This window comes from Plecotus auritus, assembly GCF_963455305.1.
Source record: "Plecotus auritus genome assembly, chromosome: 9".
NCBI lineage: Eukaryota > Metazoa > Chordata > Mammalia > Chiroptera > Vespertilionidae > Plecotus > Plecotus auritus.
The window spans coordinates 156121909-156128567 of NC_137783.1; positions in this window are offsets into that span (position 1 = coordinate 156121909).

The following is a 6659-nucleotide window of genomic DNA, read 5'->3' on the forward strand; positions in this document are numbered from 1 at the left end:
GCCCCTCAGACGTGCTCAGCAGCCTGCCCTGGGACACAGGCTTCCTGCGCAGGTCTGCAGAGCCAGCCTCACCGCCGGCCATGGTCTGGGTCTTTGCACCAGGTGGATTAGGAAATGCCAATAGGGCTCATCTAGTCCAGGGCTCTCACCTGGCTGCCCGTCAGGATCCCCTGAGAGCAGACCTAGAGTCAGACACTAAGGAGGAACAGAGCCCAGGAATCTGCATTTCCAAAGTTCCAGGGAGTTGGAGTTGGCTGCACCTATTGGTAGGGGGCTCTCGTGACCCTGCCCCCTGGACAGAGAGGGTGAGAGGGAGCCTGAGCCCGCTTCGGGGCCAGAAGGAGAGCTGAATCTCCTGGCTCCTCCCAGGTCTGCTCCGTCCACTGCCACCTGCCAGGGGCCATGGCCTAGGCACCCTCAGCCTGCCCTGCCCCAGCCAGCCTGCATGGAACAGGATTGGGGAGAGGAGCCCTGGGAATGCAGTGGCCCCTGACCTCTGACCTGAGGCACCTCCACTCTGTTGAAGCTCAGTCATGACATTCCACTGGCAGGCGACCCAGCACAGGAGAGCAGGGAGGCCTGTGAAAGCCCTGGAAGGGGTGGGTGGGAGGGAGTAAGGCCCCTGCAGTCCCTCTTGCCTTGCCCACCCTTTCCCCCCCGCTCAGAAGTTTCTGGTCACCCCACCCAACTGGAGAAGGGCTGATGGTGGCCCTGTGACATCCCGCTGAGGTCTCTGAGGTCCCTGAGCAAAAGGCCCAGCCATCCCAGCAACCGCCAGGCTGCAGCCCAAATTGGGGTGCAAAGCCCAGGCCCTGCTGCCCTAACCTCCCAAACCACCAATACCCCAGACCACCCTGTGCCCCTCCCAGGGCACAAGACTTCCACCAGGATAGCCTCTCCTACACCCCCCGCTCTGATCTGGCTCCTGCTGGCTCCTGGGGGGTCTGCTTCAGTCCCCCCAGGCCTCCAGGGAGCAGAGCTAGCCTGTGAGTCAACCACCTGGGAAAGGAGCAGGAGCAGACCCAGTGGCTTCCTCCTGACCAGGAGTCCAGCCCAGCTCCACCAGCTCCTCACTGCACCTTGGGCAAGTGCCACCCTCCCGGGGCCTCAGTGTCTCACCTGAGAAATGGGAATGGGGACCGAGGAGAGACCATCACTGACGAACCTTCCTGCTCTCACCATTGTGAACTATTTCACTTCTCATGTATTGGAAGCCCTCAGTGCTGGGGACCTGCATAAGACAGACCCCTCACCCCTCACACTCTGGGGCCCAGTGTGTGGAGATGAGTGGCAGGGGGCATGCGGCACACCACCGTAGTGACATCCGTGGCAAGAGATGCCACTATTCAGAGGAAGGGGGCAGCAGAAAGACTGCCCCAAGGGAGGGACATTTGAGAGAGGCCATTGAGGGATGAGCAGGAGTTCTCTACACTTAAAACAATGGAGGGGGAGGGGCAAGGATCCTCGGAAGGCAGGGCTAGGCGTGAGCTCCTAGTGCTAGAGGCATGTGCAGGCTGCACTCTGGTGCCTTCTGCAGGCCAGTGCCCTGCCGCCCTCCAGGGCTTTCCCTTTCTGGAGTGTGTGTGTGTGGGGGGGGGGAGGGGGGAGCGGGGACAAGGTGGACTAGGATGAGGCCACCACCCTGAGAGCCAGCGCCTCCGCGCCTCCTGGCACTCTCTGTCCTGCCTGAGACTCACCTTCAGCTCCACTCCTTCAGCCCTGTGCTGGGCCCAGGGGTGTCCTTGGGAATGTTACCTGAACACTTTCACGTCTTCTTTTGAAAATGGAAGGTCTGGCAAGGTTGGGCCTGTGGTCTCAGGCCGTGGAGGTCATCTTTTCCTTGGCTGCCCTGTGCTGCGGGGCCAGTGGGCCAGGAGAAACCTCCTTCCCGAAGTCATTTTTTGCTGTTCTGGGCTAGAGGGCAGAACCAGCCACAAAATGGAAACGACCTCCTGGCGGGGGGGCGGGGGGGGGGGGGCGGCGGGGGCGGGGAACCTACCTGTGTACATAGGCCCATAAAGGTGGAGGTGGTTTCCTTCTCTTCCTCGGAGGCAGGAGGGTCCGGGAAGAGGGAGTTCGGCTCCCACAGTCAATGCCAGAAAGGACCCAGGTGAGTGATGCTCTTGAAAGTCCCCCATGAGGTTCCAGTGAATAGAAGACTGAAATTTGGGAACTGGTGGGCAAAGGGTCAAGTTAGACTTTAGGATTAATTCCTAAACAGGAAGCTTGGACTGTCACCTCAGAAATGAGTCACACTTAGGTCATGACACAGCAAATTGTAACTGCAAGTCCTTGGGGACTTACAGAGTCCCATCCAAGTCTCAGGTGAAGCACTGCAGCTGTGCTTGGGGTCACGTGACTGAAGCACCACCTCTGTGATGGGTTGAACTGTGTGGCCCCCAAAATCTTTGGAAGTCCTAACCCCAGCACCTGTGATTGTGACCTTGTCTGGAAATGGGTCTCTGCAGGTGTCATCAGGATGAGGTCGTGGGGTGAGCCTAGACCCATGGACTGGCGTCACTAGAAGAAGTGGGAAGTTTGAATAGAGATTGAACTCCCACAGGGGGCTGTCACGGGAAGGGAGGCAGAGATTGGAGTGATGCCGCTACATGCCCAGGCCGGCCTGCAGAAGCTGGAAAGACATGGCAGGGTCCTCCCCCAGGAGCTGCGGGAGAATACATTCCAGTTGAGATAGGCCACCCCATTTGTGGCCAGTTTCTATAGCACCCCTAGGAGATGGAGACCATCTCCCACCAGCACCTCGATTCAGTTTTTCTAAAGGTTAAATCTCTACATACATACTAGTAAGTCCCGAACTGACAGCCGGGGCCAGGGGTGCTGGCTCAGCCTCGGGCCTTGAGCAGAAGAATGAGCCTCAGACAGGGAAGAAAACACAGGCATTGTTAGCCTCGAAGGTCCCAGCAGCCCTCAGCTAAATAAACAAGGCAGGTTCCTGGGAGCAGAGGCACCTGTGTCACTGGTTCTCAGGACACCTTGCCTGGCCAAAGCTTTCAGTCACCTGCAGGTCCCAGGGAGGGGGCTTGAGGAGAAGGAGGAGGAAGACCTGGATGCCAGGGCAAAGGCAGGGTGGCTGTGCGTGGTGATGAACCCAGAAGCAGAAGCCCTGGTTGAAACTGTCTCCACGTACAGCCTGGGCCAGGTGGCTCAGCCACATCTGGAGACAGGGACGCTGAGGCCCCCACTGAAGGGTGCAGAGAGGAGGCCATGGGTCATGGGCATGAAAGGTTAGTGTCCCAGAAGTGATGCCAGGTGATATGATTAGTGTCCCTATTGAAACTTTAGCCCACGGGCACCAGGCCCCTTCCCTCCGCAGAGCCTAAGCCAAATGCCCACAAAAGGGGCCTTCCTGCTCTCCACGGGGCAGGGCCTGAAGCCCGCTGCCTCTCCATCTCCAGGCAGCTCAGCCCCTCTGCTGCTGCGGGACAGGCGGCCGGCTCTGCAGGCTGCTCCTAGGGTGACCGCTTCCACTGTCCTCTCCAGACCCAGGAGGCCATCCCCTCTGGGAGGCAGGACAGGGTGGGAAGGTGGCAGGCTTGGGAGCAGATGGCTGTGGAGTCCCAGCTCCCTACCTGATGGCTGAGGGACCTGGGACAAGTCCCTGCACGGTAGGAGCCTGGGTCTCCTGCCTGAGTATCACTGTCCCCAAAAGTGAGCAGGTGATGTTGTGTTAGGAGCCTGCCCAGGGCGCTGGCCCAGTGTGGCTGCAGGAGCTGAAGGCTCCCAAGGGCAGATGCCCTGGGAGGGGGAAGGCAGGGGCACGGGTGGTTCCCCACGGGAGACTGGCTTTTGGCAGGGCTTTCCCAGAGCAGATCCAGGCCTCTCTGAGACTAGGCAAAGGGGCTGCCTTTACTGGGCTGGCCCTCTGTGCTGCGGGCACTGCTGTCGCTCATCCTTCACCTCACTTGGGACCGTCCCAGGCACAGGACCAGCTCAGGAGGAGAAGGAACCATTATCTCTGGCCTCCAGGTGTGTAGGAGAATGTGTCACGATGCCTGCCTCGTGCCAAGGCCTCTTGATGCGGCAGCTGCACAGGGAGGGGATGCTCTGCACTGACCCTCTGGCCATGCCCCCATTGGCTGTGGGAGGAAGGGAAGGCAGCAGAGGAGGGCCCTCTGCCCCATACAATGATCAGGAGCCTTGGCGGGGGACGGGGTGCAGTCAGTGGGGTTGTGGGACAGACAAGATCAGGCCAGAGGCCAGGAAAGAGAAGAGAGGACCCAGCAGGGCTCCGCCTGCATCCTGGGTAGCTGATCAGAGTCAGCTTTGGCCCTTAAGTCTCAGCCATGTGGCCACCCTCTTCGTGCAAGCCTCATGGTCCACCCCACAATGGAGGATGGCTTCCTTGGGGAGATTCCTACAGGTCCTGCCTTCACGGAGCCCCCAGTCCAAAGCAAAGCATCGTTGGGAAAACCAAGCCCCCACCTCCCTGGCTCGGCAGCTCCAGGTGCCCCTGGGACCTGGGCAGAGGCAGGTACCAAGAGGAAAAGGCAAGGCTGAAGGCTGCAGCCTGGATTAGCTTCCTAGCGCTGTGGTAACAAAGTCCCACAAATGAGTGGCTTCAAACAGTAGAGATGCCTTGTCTCAGCTCTGGAGGTCAGAACCCCCAGGGTGTGGTGTCAGCAGGCTGGTGGCCTCTGACCTGGAGAGAAGCTGGCCCAGGCCTCCTCCCCTCGGCTGTAGGCACATCCCCTCCCTGTGGTTCTTCACACCCTCCACCCTCTGTGCTCACCACTCTCTGGGCGCCAAGTTCCCCTGGTCCTAAGGACACCAGTCAGTCATATTGGGTTAGGGCCCACCCTTCCCCAGCATGAACTCATTGTAAGGGATTTAACCTGCAATGGCCCTATTTTCAGATAAGGTCACATTCTGAGGCACCAGGGGTTAGGACTTCAATATGTCTCTTTGTTGGGGGAGGGGCACAATTCGGCCCTTGACACCCAGCCTTCTTTGTCCCTACCACTGGGGTGACTGTTCCCTCGAGGAAAGAGGGGAGCAGGAGGAGGAGAAATGGATGTGGACAGAGAGCAGGGAACTGACAGTCTGGACAGTGCTCCCTGGCTGCGCTGCTCTAATCCAATCAGCAAGGGCCCTCCGAGTGGACTCGCTGAGAAGCTGTAACCTAGGCTGCAGACCAGGCAGTTCTACCGCTTGGCACTCACGACTCCCAGGTGCGTGGAGATCATGGCAAGCACCAACAGAAGAGTGAGGCAGGCGGGCCCTGGGCTTTTGGAGCAAAGCCAATGACCCAAGATTCTTTGAGATGCAAGTTTTGACTTGCCACTGGGCTCCACCTCAGACAGCACACACACTATGGGATACCACGTGCCCATGTGATCTGAATTGCCCATTGCAGACTGGGTGACGTGATGCCATAAAGTGGGGTGTGCCCAGCAGCACCCTCATCAAGGGGACGTGGATTTGCCTTGAGCACAGGTAAGCTGCCTGAACAGGTGGGTCACACTCCCGATACTCCCAGTCATACCTCCCACTTCCCCACCCCCGACCTACATTGTGACCTCATGAAGTTCCTTATGACACATCTGGCAACATTATTCTCATTATTCTAATAAGGAAACTGAGTCACAGGGTGTTAAACAAGTTGTCCAAGCCACCCGCCAGTAAGTGGAAGAGCTGAGAGCTGAACCCCCGACTATGGAGGGGACATAGGATTGCTGGTGCACAGTGGGGACAGGAAGGAAGATGGATGGGCCCTGGGGGTTGCCTGAAGCATTCTTAGGACCGCAAGCTATTGTCACAGCTAATGGAAGAGCAGTGCCATGGCTGGTGGGGTCACCAAGCCCCTGTTCCTCAGGAAGGGTGGTTTGGGTCCCTGCACCAGGAGGAGATGTAGCCCGCCGCGGGGCTGGCTAGAGGCAGAGTGAACGTGGACTGGGAAAAGGAAGCCTAGTGGTAGCGAGAAACCCCAGCAGTATCTGCATGCTCTTCCCTTCTGAGACATCACACGTGGAGGGAACCTCTCTCCTGTGTCTCCTCACTTGTCTGTCTCAGTGGCTGTTGGTGGAAACCTCTGTAGTTTCCGCCAGGAGTTTCACAGTCACCAAGGAATGAAGGGAGAAGGGATGTCTCTGCATCCTGGCGGTCGCTGGCGACACTCAGGCTGGGCCCTTAGAGAGGGGTGAGCAGTTTCAAGTGTATAAAGGGCAGTTGCACTATGGTGGGCAGCACGTTTTTTTCTCTCTCTCTCTTTGGACCTGTAGGTGAGGGAACAGTGGCATTTGTCAGTGCAAAGCAGCAAACTTGGGTGGACTAACTTCCTTCCTAGGAATCCTCGCTTGCTGACTCTCACTCTAGAGGCTGCCCACCTCTGGTGCAGCTGGGAGCAGGCAACGGACCTAGTTTTCCCGTCAGCCTGCTGCCCAGCGTCCACCCCAGTGCAGTGTCACACGGTTGCATCCAGGAACATTGGTTCTGGCATCACCAGTGGCAACAGTGCCGCCTTCAACATCCCAGTTCTGCACCTCACATGTCGGTAGGAAGGGCCTACATTTCTTAAATGTCTAGGACCTGGAGGGAAGCAGCCTGGGGCTGGCGAGGCAGCTGTTTGAAGGCACCCATGTCCCAAGCTCTGTCTTTTGTTCCCAGTGGCTTCCACTGTCATGGTCCCAAGATGGCTCTGT